The sequence below is a fragment of the Danio rerio genome, chromosome 6 (assembly GCF_052040795.2).
Source record: "Danio rerio strain M-AB ecotype USA chromosome 6, GRCz13ab, whole genome shotgun sequence".
Classification (NCBI taxonomy): domain Eukaryota; kingdom Metazoa; phylum Chordata; class Actinopteri; order Cypriniformes; family Danionidae; genus Danio; species Danio rerio.
Window position 1 is genome coordinate 26,942,596 of NC_141026.1, and position 15,078 is coordinate 26,957,673.

Consider the following 15,078-nt stretch of genomic DNA (forward strand, 5'->3'; position numbering starts at 1 on the left):
TTCAACACGAACGGACTCTGGCAAGAAGGATCTGATTTAACTAAAGGGAATATATGCATCAAACGAAAAAAGAAAAACGGGTGAAAAAAACATGCAATTATGTCCTTGATCAGGTTAAGCTTTCCTTTGCCAGCGCTCCAAACCACCAGCATTTGCGAATCAGCCTCCAAATGGGTGGCGTCTAGGAGCCGGGCCAGTCCCGAAAAGCATTCCCCCTTTCCCCACAGCTTTCACTGCCATCTCCCCATTTCTCATTCCTCAGATCAGCGTCCAGGCCTCTCCTCTCCTCCCCTCTTTCGTTCCCTTGCTCCCTGTTCCAGATAATGGAGCACTCTGCCTCTGTTAGGCTGCCAAGGGCTGCAGCTCTGCCCGCTAGTAATGACCTGAGGGGATGGCGCGTGACAGGCCGGCTATAATAACGCCTCCAGCCACGGACAAAGCAGCCCCCAGGGCTCTATTTTTAAATACTTTATACTTTACAGCAGGGCTAAAAGTCATTTATTGTTTTGTAGGTCATGTGTATGGATGGGCAGTGCTGTGTGGGTAAGTACAGAAAGAGAGAGAGAGAGACAGTGGAGACACATCCTAGTCACTCGAGGTGAGTGTTTGCATAAAAGGAGGAGCGCTTTCTTTAACAGGAACAGAAGGATTTAAATGCGGCAGGTTGAGCGGGTTCAGTCACAGCATCACTACAGGGACTTAAATGTGCTGTAAATGTGACTGTTCGCAGAAGATGTTAAAATTCATTAAACGACCGCGCTGTTGCAGAAGGTCTTGCCCTTGAGTGTTCTGCAAGTCATTTGCAAAGATGGCTGTAAAGCAGAAACATGCAGAAAGTGTGTCGGTTGTGGTCGCTCCATTTCCCTGCGGCACAGCAGTTTGTCTGTCAGCATTTTCACCCCCTTCAACAGAATCAGTTCAGCCCCTTAGTGCCGTCCATGATTAAGCAGAGCCATTTGATGCAACTGACGGGTGACTCCACCAAAGCCTCCACAAAACAGATCTGCTGATGCTAAGCTGAGGGCTAGGAGATCTTTTAACCAGAGATTTTTTGACACCCTGCCTAAAATATACAGTAAAGTTTACATTTTGATAGATGTTTTGGAAATGTTGTAATATTAATATTTAAAATGCTACCAAATAAAATGTTGAAACATGGGTGAAATAATATTATATTGTCACTCATACTCATTCATACACATCACACTCATTTTCACCTGCAATTTTTTAAATATAGCTCAAATGAAACAAGCGATCATACTAAATTCTATTGTGTTTTGATGATTATAAGCATGTTACTGACAAATGCTTAAAACAAATGGACGAAAAAAATGTGAAATGAAGGATAAAGTGGCAAATTAAGAGCCCGGTAATGATTATTTTGGGGCTTTACTGTTGTTTGTGAAGTGTAATAAGCACTGTTATAAATGTGCATGATCACAATATTTTTTCCTTTTGTTGGTATATTATTGTTACACTGAATGACATTGTATTCAGTCGATGTCTGAATACTGAATGTACTTAGTCGATGTCTTAGATTTTTAAGTGAATGACATCCATTACATTTGTATTAAAACATTTTGATGCATGGCATGTTAATTAAATAAACACAAAGCTTTATAGCACAGCATATTGCTTACCATGTTGGAAGGCTTTTTATTATTTTAAAGATATCATAGTATTAGAACTGATTATTTATTTATTTAAAACAGTCATTAATAAAAATATTACATGACATCATTTTACATGACAGTGAAATGAGAACTATGACTGCAGATAAGGAATATTTTAGTAATCAAGTATTCTACCATTTATTCTACCAGAGTATTCAGATACGTTTTTGTTTGTTTAATAGAGCAATACCACTTATACAAGACAAAATAAGAAAGGTCTGAAAAATGTATATATTTCCTCTAAAACTTTCCGTCATTTTATTTGGTCTAAATCTTTTCTTTACTTCTCACTGTTTTCTCCACTTTCCACCATTTTCATTCTGCAGCTCTTTCTGTGTTTACATAACTTGTCCAATGTTTAAAAAGATTTTGCATTAGAGAAAACTGTCTGTGGGAAAACACGCTGCCTGTGTGTGTAGTTTAATGAACTAAACATAACTTATTCATTCATTTATTCATTCATTTGCCTTTGGTTCAGTTCCACAGGGATTCCCACAGTTTAATGAACTAACAACTATTCCAGCATATGTTTTACACAGAGGATGCCCTTCCAGCTGCAACCCATAACTGGAAAACACCATACCATCTCACATTCACACACACATGCATACATTTTGTTTACTCAATTCATCTATATATGTTTTTTTAACTGTGTAGGAAACCAGGGCACATGGAGGAAACCAATGAGAACATGCAAACTCTACACAGAAATGGCAGCTGTCCCTGCTGGGACTCGAATCAGCAAATTTTTGCTGTAAAGCACTGGCGCTAACCACTGAGCCACCGTGCCTCCCCTAAACACAATTTGTGGCATATAAAGTATACAGCGAGTAAAATAATTGTTGTCAACGATTGTCATGATTTTTCTAGGTAAATTTATTTCTAAGGATCTGTTTATATAAAATTAAGACCAGAATGTTTGGGACAAAATCACAAACAATCCAAACATACAAATAATCAAAAGACAAAAAAATAGTTACGTGTAAAAGCAATGGAAAAATTGCCCAAAGGAGAAGGTAGTGAACTAGTGAAACATATTTCATATTTTAAATAAAAGATAATCACAGCTTCAAGAAGCTTCTTGAACAGAGAATGTAGTTGCATGCATTGCTCAGGTGTGACTTGTTTTTTCGATGGAGTCTTCAAATATGTACAGTTCTGTTGGTCTCGTCCATGAACTCTGATTGTTAGTTCTTATTTTATATTGGTTTAAAGAAGGGTGATTGGCTGGGCCATTCCAGCAGCTTTTTTTTTTTTTTTTTCTGAAACCAATTGAGAAAAACCATTGTCTAGCTAAATTGTCCATCTGGGTTTCATATCCATCCTCCTGGTAAGTGTTGGCACTGAAGAGATAGTAATTTACAATGGCAAAGAGCAGAGGGTTGCTTTTTAACTACTGAAAGTTTTCAGTTGCTGTCTGGGCTTTCCATTGTTTTTTTCACCTCCCTTTCCTCATATGTTCAATACTTTTTATCTGTGTAATTTTTTTCAATACAAATAACAATTTCTTAACTATTTTTTTTTCTTTGTATGTATGGGTTTCTTTGGTTGTTGCCAACATCTGGTCATATTTTTAAAGTCACCACCACCTTTAGTTATATGTTTTTTGAAAGAAAAACAAAACTGGCAATGTGTTCTGTAGATAAAATGGCAAAAATAATCAGTCATTTGCAAAATATTTATTGTAGTGTATTATCCAATTTTTTTTTAATATGCCAATCCAAAGTTTTGGCCATATCAGCCATGTGTAGCTTTTCTCAGTTCTGGTCAAGGCAGATTCATATGTGTGGTTACTCTGCAGAAAGAGCTCAGCTGGTAAAAGTGAGTTAACAGAGAGCTCTTGGGAGAAAGGGACATAGCTGAAAGAGTGCAGAATCATACTTCACCTCATTGATTTTTTCGATCGGTTTAAATGAGGAGCACTTTAGGCCAAGAGCTCACCACTGAGCCTCCAGTCTTCTGCTGGGTTAACTGAGCACCACGCTGCCACGCTACACACGTAATTACAGCACACACTCCCACACCAGCTGAGATGTGCTCTGCTACCCTGTAATTACATCATAATCTGTTCTTTGTACTTTTTTCTAGAGGTTGGACACATTGTGTAAATTAAGTCTCTTAGAAACTTGCCCTTTAAAATCATGTAACACAAGCTTCATATATGATAACAAGGACCTTTGGATAAAATCTCAAATTGATATAGCTAAAAGAAATCCCACTTGCCTTCTGAGTGGCATTTTTGTACATTTTTCTTAATTCTTTTTACATACATTGTAAAAATGCAGGGTTCTATATAACTTGTTATTATTGTCCCAACACAATACAATTAATTCATTAAGTGGGTTGAACATAAAACAATTAAGTTGTCCCCCCCCCCCCCCCCAAAAAAAAAAAAATAAAAAAATAAAAAAAATCTTTGTGTTGGTTCAGCTCATATTAATTAAATGGTTTAAACAAGCAACAAAAGTTTTTTTTTGAGTGTAACAAATTTGCTATTTGCTTTTATTAGTTTTTTTATTATGTCCTATTCTTCATGTTCAATTCTTTTTTCCTGTGTCATTTCATTTTATTACACATAACTTCAATTGTAAACTAATAAAATTTGTATGTGTATGTCTTTGGTTATTATCAACATTTGATGAAAATTTGTCCACAAAAGCTCATTCATCAACTATATACAAATATGTACAACCTATCCAGCATATGTTTTTACCAGCAGATGCCCTTTCAGCTGCGGCCCATCACTGGGAAACACCCATACACTCTTATTCACACACATAAACTTCGGACCCAATTCCCCTATATTGCGTGTGTTTGGACTGTGGGGAAACCGGGGAACCTGAGGAAATCCATGCCAACACAGGGAGAACATGCAAACTCCACACAGAAATGCCAACTGACCCAGCCAAGGCTCGAACCAGAAACCTTTTTGCTTATGAAGCGACAGCACTACCCACTGCACCACCGCGCCACACCAATGATGAATTATTGTGCACTAAAACCAGGTCTTCATTGTCGGTTTCATTGTCCAACCCCTGCAGATGTGTAATACTTTTTATTTCTAAATTAATTTAATAATTTTAAATTCAAGAATATTTGAATAATAATCAGTTATTCACAGTATGCACTGTTACTGTTCAAATGTATAATTATTGTATACATTGTGGAAAGATTGGTTAAACTAGATACAAAAATTTTTGTCTATTTTTGACTGCCATAATTTATTTGATTTTGAAATAAAAGCTATATATTGAGATGTGGTGGAAATTACATTTTGTCACATTGGAGTTTTAAGGTTCTATCTGCACTCTGAATGATTTTGAGATATTGAGCTTTACAGTTTTTGCATTCTGTAGCAAACAGTTCGTGTGTAACATTTGTTTTTAAATAAATAGTATTAAAATGTAAACAACTTATAAAAAAAAACATCCCATAATGTAAATAAGTCAATTATATTAAGAAAAATAACTCAATTTTGACAAAAATGTCAGATAGAACCTTTTAATTCTAAGGTGATGATTAGTTCATTTCATAATAGAAAGATTTTTAAATATTAACAATTTCTCTTCATATCTAAGTTTGTTCTCTTACAAATCTTAAAACTAGACAAATTGTTTAAACTTATGAGGCTATTGCATTACTTTTGAACTTTTTTTACTCAAATTCACAAGGCAAAAAGTACCCGTAGTTAAAGAATTGTAAAAAAAAAAAAAAAAAAAAAAAAAAAAAATATATATATATATATATATATATATATATATATTTTTTTTTTTATATATATATATATATATATATATATATATATATATATATATATATATATATATATATATATATATATATAATTTGTGCACTTTATAAAGTAAAACATACTTGTTGTTTTTAGCATCTTCATTAATTAGTTAATTGATTAATTATAATAACATTTAGCTTTTAACTTTATTGATGAAAAATTACATTAGCAGTTACTTATGTAATGTATCGCTATTTCATCTTATTTAATTTTTTTTACACAACACTTTCTCTTCACTTACTTTATTGGCAGCATATTTATCATTGTTCAGTAACAAATGACTTCCTAAAGCAAATATTGATTGAGACAACTCCATTGTCATACTGTTTACCTACTTGCCAATAAGCTATGCACCTCTGAGACGCTCATCTGTATTGTACATATTTGCAGCATATCTGACATCTTGAGCATTCCATTATAATACATCTGACATGCGTTGTCCCTGCACCTCACTGTGAAATATAGATTTTCTATATTCCTCAGGATCCTTGTAATCCACACCTATTATCTTACACACTGCAGGGTTGCTATAGAATAGAAGAGATGATTATGAAGTAAGCATACACAAGCACACCTGTCCACAGACATGCGCCGCATGCTCCGAGTGAAATAATAACACTCCCGGTGATTTATTATACATGGGTTTGTGTGCATGCAATTTTGAAAATAAACTTTTTACACTTTAATTTTAGAATAAACTTTGTCAAGGTCTAATTATTAATTCTACTGACATTTTTGTTGTTGTGACAACTTACACACAATTAGCTGGATTAGTGTTTTTTATATTTATTTTATTTTGTGTTAGATGGTTTTCTACTAACGTATCTATCCAGATCGTGTAGATGTAAATAGCTCAAGCTAGCATCATTTGTCCTACAGGAAGGAGAAATAAGGGATGTGACATGCACACATACGCTGCATCACAAAGTAGAGTAAATCACCTGAGTAACAGCAGCACAATGACTGGTTTGTGTTTTCACATTGATTGAATGATAACAAAATGCACGAGTTACAAGCATCTCCTCATTTAACGACCCATTGGAGAGAAAGAGAGAGAGAGAGAAAGGCAGGAACGAGTGGCAGGGCCCGGCGAACAGCTTGGCTCACCTCATTAAAAGCTTGTTGACGTCTTGTAAATTTTCGAGGAGAACGGGCTGGTAAAAATCAGCCGCCAAACTTGCTCGTAAGGGGAGAGGAAAGATCCAGTCCCCGCCCATCAGGACCGAGCGATGGGCGAGAGGCAGAACAGGCATCTGTGGAGAAGAAAGAGATGCAAACAGAGATAGAGACAAAAAGAGAGATAGAGATGAGAGGGAAGCACCCAGACATACAGTACACAAGCCAACGATAAATAACAGACGTATAAATTGCCTCGTTTTCTTGTTTTGGGTGATGTCGATTTAGCTGCTAATTGGTGACAGAAACTGTCAAACGGGTGGCAGCTAGTGATTGCAGTGGCTTCTGTCAGGATTAGGTGAGAGGAAAAGAAGGGGAAAAAATGCTTTTTATCTGAAAAGAGAATGAGAGATATGCTGGCAGCTTCCTCCCATCTCCTCCCGTTGTCTAATATTTACCCAAAACACATTAAAAACACAAGGCAAAGAGAGCAAAAGAAACAATAAGCTTGGCATTATAGGCCCCAGTTCTCTCGCTGTCTCTCAGACTGATCAGTGTGTTTGTTTGTAGAATCTTTGTTTGTTTGCTTGCAGGAAGGAACTGAACACACAAACACCCGTGTTAACCTATTCAGAGTAGGAGAGATAGCGAGAGAGGGAGAAAGATTGAGAAAAAGGCTGACTGACTGGTCTCCTGGGGCCGTCTCCTCCAAACCCTGCCTTGACTCCCCCTCTGTCCCGGGGAATATTGAGATGAGCAGTAATTAGGCTTTGATACTCTGGCAAATGAACAGTAATTAGAGGCTGCGAGTGAGGCTCCTCTGTCTGAGCTGCTCATCCAATATTCACATCATTATTGAACATTAGGATTAGCTCTCTTCCATGCACAAATAGCATGGCACAAACACTGCCCGCGCAGATGGCGACGGGGGGTGGCCGCTGGTGACACTGGCGCTTGTTTGCGTGGAACGTGTGGATATAAGTCAGATCTGTGTAAGTATTGCACGATACTGTATATCTAGAGGAGAGAGCGTGTTTATGTGTGTGTGTGGGATGTAGAGATAGGTCACCCGTGTCTGGCCGTCTCTCAGAGGGGATTTTCTGGTTATTAGAGCAGCGCCAGATCATGGGCCAATTATACAGAAAACTGTCAGTCAAGATTGTGTGGCTACGTGATTAGAGCAAAAGGACAAAATCAGGTGAGGAGTGTGAATCTATCCGGGGCAGCTTTGATTTGCTAATGAGGGGAAGAGGGGAGTGGACCGGGGCCACCGTCCCCAGCTGTAGCCCCGCTCGCCTGCCTTCATTTTCGCTCTGACCTTCTTAGTGGATGCTGCTTTTGATGCAGGAATGAGACAAAGAGACAGAAAACTAAAGAACGGCGGATGACTCTCTCCGGGAGCACCGGGACCCTGGCCCTCAACGGTGCGTGCGCATGTGCTGCAGGTCATGGTCCGTAAATGAGACTGGCGCACCCTGCTAGCACTGAGAGGGCCAACAGTAATCAAAGTCAAGTCCCTCTCTATTACAGCATGGGCCAAAGGGTCCTTAATTACCCTTAATAGCTTTAAACATGGTAATTCCATCCAGCTACCCCCTCACGTGATGCAAAAAAAAAAAAAAAAAAAAAAAAAAACACACACAAGTGGAGAGGAGGAGTTTAAAGGAAGGAGGTACGGAACGTAAGCCGTCTCCTCCCAGGACACTTCTGGCCTCCGTTAGTCCTCTCATTTTCAAAAAGAAAGAGCTGACGGTGGCTCCCAATTTAGTGGCTACCATTTGGGGGCTGACACCAAGAGGCGTCCATGGGGCGGTTGAGGTAGAGTAGAGGAAGAGGATGGTGCAAGCGAAGACAGGGTGTACGGCAGCCCTGCAGAAGCGCTCGGCAGGGGATTGTAATGAATGGAGAGTGGGGACGGGGAGGGGATGACAGCTCTGGCAGCTGATGCATGAGCTCCATGCTAATTCCTCAGCCTGGCCGTGATGGATCCTGAAATCTTGACCAGACGTCCCATTAGCCCCTGTCCATGACAGCCCCAATAAAGATATTATCAAAATCCACTGAAACCTTTGAGGGAAGGCTAGGTGCTTGTGGCAGAGGTACAGAGAGCAGGGTCGAAGCCAGAGAGTCTATCGGATGGCTTCTTCTCCTTCCAAAAGTTATTGATGAGTTAACCTCTTGGGCGCGGGTTAGTGGTGATGGATACATCGGGACTGGAGAACCACACAGGATAATGAGACGAGCAGTGAATCACTGTCCCACCCCTGTTAAAAATAGAATCCACGGTATGTCCTGCAAATAGAGTTGTGTTTTGTTTCGGCAGCAGAGATTATTCATGAACGCCAGCCAGTGAAATAGAAGTATGTGCATATGCTGATGAGCATGCTTCTTGTGGTTAAAGACAGGAAGTAGTTGCTCAGCTCAGCGAACCTGTGAATGCTTCACCGTGACCCTCATTTCAATGCGCTGCCGTAATTCGGATACAAAGTCTGGCATCCTTAGTTACCACAGGACCCAGTCCAGGTGTGTTTACCATGAATCTTTTATCTTCCGCAGCGCATCAGGCTAATATTTTTGACAAGCGGCACAGGGGATATAAATGACCCAGGCTTCGGACAAATAGGAAAACTGGTGCCTTGGCGTGCGGCGTCGGAGCGAGGGCGTTGGGAAAACCACATGATTCCCGCGGTTGACAAATAGGGTGGGGAGAGCCGGGTAGGAAACGGAGAGAGAGGTTACAGTGACAGACAAGGAGCACAATTATCACACCATGATGAAAGAGCGGCGGCCGGCGAGCTCCACACCGTTAATTACACTCCTTTTTCCACAGGACTCTAATGTGAGGAAAAACACGCAATGACAAGTGTGTAAAAGAGCAAGCAGTAAATTACTGTCAGGAAAAATAAACGGAGGAGCGTGCGGCCTGCTCAATGATTTACGGGGGCAATTAGTCACCGCCCCACGGAGATGCTGAGGACAGCAGCGAAGCGAGAGTGTCAGAGAGAGAGAGAGAGAGAACGAAGGAGGAGGGGCGGATGGCGAGGGGGAGCGCCAAAGAACGATTGTGTGCATGAGGAAGATAGAGAGGTGCACTTCAACCGCTGCCGAGAAAAGACAAGGAAGGAGAAAGTAAGAGGAAACACTCAGGCTATTATGAATGACCTTCTGGATGCTTGCGGAACCTTATGTGCCCCTCATGGGCTATTTCTGTTCAGCCGCCCGCTGACAGAGTCCTGGGCCACGGGCACACGTGGCCCCGGCCTAACGTTCTACAATTAAATCTGCTTACTTATCTGAAACAGCACAGGACAGCTCAACAGAACTGGTTAAAGTACTGCATAAGTGAATTTAATGCAGAACAGAGTGAAACAAATGTGATGGCAGAATTTTTAAATAGCCGCGCTCCATCTGAAAGAGGCCAACACCTGCGTCAGTAAAATAGGACAATAAACTACTGACTGCCTTGCTAGAAGTTTCCCAAATGCTTAAATTTAAGCCCTAACTGAAACATCTGTGTGGGGAAAACACATACTCTCTGCGTGGCTGATGAACAGTACAACGTGAATAGTCTTTAATCACAAAATGTTTGAAAAGAAAATGCAGACGCTCTTTAATGGGCCTTAATTGACTTTAAAAGTGACACCATAATGTCTCAGCAGATGAAAGCCTTTTAGTCTTTCACTGGTGATGTCTGATTTCCTTTGTTGTATTTGTAAACAGAGATTCACAGTAGCGAGATCTCATTTTCCAAAGACACATGTCCCTCATTTTTTTTTTATTCGTAATATGATGTGCGGCAGCTTTCATCCCTCATTAAATACCTGCTGTACATTTAACAAATTAAGGCCGCTGGGAATATTCCAAGCCACTGCTGAGCCGAACAACATTAAATCGCTAAAGACAGTTTGTGTCATTCCATTTTTGTTAATTTCACCCATTCTGATTGAGTGAGCAAGGCGAGACTGTGTTTCCTTCAGAACAATGAGCTACAGAAAGAGACAGAGACAGGCCTCAATAAGATACTGTCAGTTTGGGTGATCGCTTACAGATATCTGATGAAATAAAAGCCTTTGTCAAGTGGGAAGTGAATTGAAGACAAACAGAGAGCTGTGCAACGGAGACGTCTGTACTAATTAGTCATGCTGATTGGAGGATGTCAAGTGAAAGTCAGCTTGAAAGTGATGCATAATCCCTGTACAGTTAGAAACTACATGAATCCGTAGCCTTTGTACAGGTTTGGGGAAGCTAGTTTAACACTAGTTTTTCAGCGCTATAAGCTATTTCCAGTGTAAAGTTGTTAAAATGGATACACTACTGTGTAAGCAAACTGAAAAAGCAGCTGTGAAGTGACGTTAACCTTACAAATAATTGAATCTACAATTTTGTTGTTTCAAGAATGAGCGAATACCACTCGGTGTTAAAAATTAACTTGATAGTTAAAAAGCTATTATGCAATACTATTAGCAATATTATGCAAATACCTGAAATTCTGACACACTATACAGATGGTAATGATTTATATACTTATAATACTAACAGTCTTTTATACTATCTTTATTTAGTATAGACAAATAATATAGTCCTGTAGAAATGTTCAGCCGCAGTCTGTTAAATGACCTAATTTAATCAGTAAACTAACCGTGTTTATTCATTTTCGGCTTAGTCCATTTAATAATCTGGGGTTGCACAGCATAATGAACCGCCAACTTATCCATCACATGTTTTACACAGTGGATGCCCTTCCAGCTGCAGCCCATTACTTGGAAACATCCATATACACTCACACACATACACTACGGACAATTTAGCCTACCCAATTCACCTCTAGTACATGTCGGAGGAAACCCAAGTGAACATGGGGAGAACATGTAAACTCCACACAGAAATGCCAGCTGACCCAGCCGAGGCTCGAACCAGTGACCTTCTTGCTGTGAGGTGATCGTGCTACCCACTGTGCCACCTTTATGCCCCAACTAACTGTGTTATAACATGTGTCACAAATAAAATATCATAATATGGAATGGAAATACTGTGAGCCTTAGACACCACTGTTTCCTTGTTTTCATGTAAATTCCAAGAGTGCAAAACACTGGTGGACACAGGGCCAATCAGAAGACAAAACAAACCGAGGAGACTCATAGCCCATGCACTCTGCATTTGCATGTGTAACCCTGCCAGTCCTACACCACCCAACCAGCTCCAAGCTGGGATCGAACCAGCGACTCTTTGTATGGGAGTCGGTTGCTCAAACAAGGAGGCTAAAGACCATGGCCTCTAGCGTAAAGCACCTACAGTATAGAGGTCAGAGGGGTGAGGTTTACCTGCATAGACACTTTACTAGCTGGCCTCTGCCACACTCACCCGCCCAAACCTTACTCCCATCTGGGCCACGGCACCAATGTAAACCCGCAGGTCCTACACCACCCAACCCGCTCAAACTGGGATTGAACCGGCGACTCTTTGTATGGGAGTCGGTTGCTCTAACAAGGAGGCTAAAGACCAGCACCTTTAGCACTTCACTAGCTGGCCTTTGCTACACATGTATGCCTAATTTGGGTCATTGATCCGGACCTGAACAGCCATGTCATAAAAAAGTTCTGAGATCATTAATATACACGCCTCATGATACTTTTAATAAGCAACAACGTTTTCTAGAGAGACAACAATAACAGTTTGCCTCCCTTAGTTATTTTTAAGCATATATTTTACTTTCTATGCATATGGGACTTTTATTTTCAATACGCAAGCTCAAATTTGTTTACTGTGTGTTAATGGGCAACAACGGCACATATTTTTTTTCATTACATGTAATTAATTTAAATATGCCATCTGCTTGTTAAGTTGTGACGTATCGGTGACGTATGAAATACTGTTTCCGGGTCCAAGCCGATACTCATTTAAATTGAGATAATATTGGTTTATGGTCATTTTTTTGTCATATCACACTTTAAAGTAAATTTTTTATAAAATCATAATGTACACATGGCGACACAGTGGGGCAGTAGGTAGTGCTGTTGCCTCACAGCAAGAATTTTGCTGGTTCGAGCCTCGGCTGGGTCAGTTGGCGTTTCTATGTGGAGTTTGCATGTTCTCATGTTCGCATGGGTTTTCTCCGGGTGCTCCGGTTTCTCCCACAGTCCAAAAACATGTGGTACAGGTAAATTGGGTGAGCTAAATTGCCGTTGTATATGAGTGTGAATTAATGTGTATGGATGTTTACCAGTGTTAAGTGGCAGCTGGAAGAGCATCCGCTGCGTAAAACATACACTTGATAAGTAGGCAGTTCATTCTGCTGTGGCGACCCCAGATTAATAAAGTACTAAGCTGAAAAGAAAATTAATGAACGAATCATGTACACATCAGTCTCTGGACTTGCTGCATAACAAATAACAAAATTTTAACAATTTATGAAAAATGTATCACTTTCTGGCCATCGGATATTGGGCAAGGAGATATATATATATATATATATATATATATATATATATATATATATATATATATATATATATATATATATATATATATATACACGTATATTGCATTTTCGGAAGTATTTAATCGCTTTGTAAATGTTTATTATTACCATTGATGAGTCTCCCTATACAGTTTGATAGAGCTCTTGGACCCGGAAGCAACTTTGCATGACGTCACACTTAACAAGCGGATAAAGAGCAGAGTACAAAACAAATAGTAACAATTTATTTTAAGGTGTTCTTGTTACTCATGTTCAGTGTACTTACTGTAGTGATTATGTACAATCACACTACTTCACATTCTAACCCTAACAATAAGAAAATGTAATTAAATAATACTACTCAGTAGTTAATTGAATAGTTACAATGTAACAAGGACACCTTAAAATAAATTGTAACCAAAAATATCCATCTACTTTTCTTTCCCCTGCTTTTATTATACTGTAGATATAATCAGAAGCTCCCTGTCTCATGTGTGATAGACCCTCACCCTGGACCCTCTGTAAGTCTTCCTCTTTGTGCATGAAACTGTCAGCCATGTTTCACTCCAACGCGATTAGGATTCAGAAGAAAAGAGAAAACAGCTGGTGATGAGTCAGAGTTTGATGGGTGAAGAAGCCCTGGCAATCAAAGCTGAAAAACTATGCCAGCATTTTACCTTCAGCCTGCTCTAGCTCTGGTCAAGGGCATCTTTCTTTGTGCGTGACGCAAGTCGATGCATCTTTGTCACAGGTGCATCTTATTTTTATCCTTTAAACCCTTCCATTCCCCCCACTTCCTTCCCCTCGGCCACTGAAAATGATGGCTGTGGTGATATTTTTCAGCTCAGACATTTTCGAAGTCATCTCACAGTAAGCTGTCAACCTGCACAAGGTTTATACGGTGACATTTACAATCAATAGCCATTTTCAAAAGGCTAACGTTTTTTCATGTCATGGCATGTCTTTGCCTTCCAGTGGAATGACCTGTCAGGCCAAGTCTATGATGTATTTACAGTGGTTTGAGCATTTTGGATTATTTTCATCATCATCGTCATCGTTTTTGTGTGTGTGTGCGTGTGTGTTTTATTTTGACTACCAAATACTATTTCTTATCAATCTTTTTTACTTTTCTCTCTAATTTTAATATTTAGGTCCAGAAAAGTGGGTAAAATCTTAAGTGAAAACAACATCAACAACAACAACAACAACCAAAAAACCCTTACAATTAATATTAAATAGATGGTCCACCTAAATAGAAAAAAATAAAAATAAAATAAGAAACCAGGCTCACTGGAAATGTGACTCAATGCTCCAGGTACATTTCGCTTCACTTTTCAGATGACATCCACAAGAGGTGCTGTAAGCAATTTTTTTTCCCCTCCATTGCAGATAAGGGTTTATTAAACAGCACAGTATGACAAAAAATGCCTGTGGGTATAAAATAGTTGCAATGATATTGTGTTGCTAGTAGCTCATTTTATGACAGCTTAAAAGTAAAAGGCTCAGTTTCTGGCACTAAAAAAGGTTTTGTTTTCTCCAAAACATGTTAAACATGACTTTGGCAACGTTTAATACACTGTTTATTGTTCGGATCATGGTGGAAACTAGGAAATTAATGTTCTGAAAAGTTAGTGCTCTCTCTGTTGGGTTTTGGAATTACCACCTATACCAGTGTTCCCAAAGTGAAGTTCCCTTGGGGGGTCACATGACAAAATGTTATTATTTATTAGATTATCAGGATTACCATATTGTATCTACCAAAAATAAATAAAAGAAAATATTAAAAAATAGTAGTTAATAGTTGCATTACATTGAGACCCTAGGGCAGGGGTCATCAATCTCGGTCCTGGAGGGCCGGTGTCCCTGCAGGATTTAGCTCCAACTTGCCTCAACACACCTGCCTGGATGTTTCAAGTATACCTAGTGAGACCTTGATTAGCTTGTCCAGGTGTGTTTGATTAGGGTTGGAGCTAAGATCTGCAGGACACCGGCCCTCCAGGAACAAGTTTGGTGATCCCTGCCCTAGGGTGATAACATTA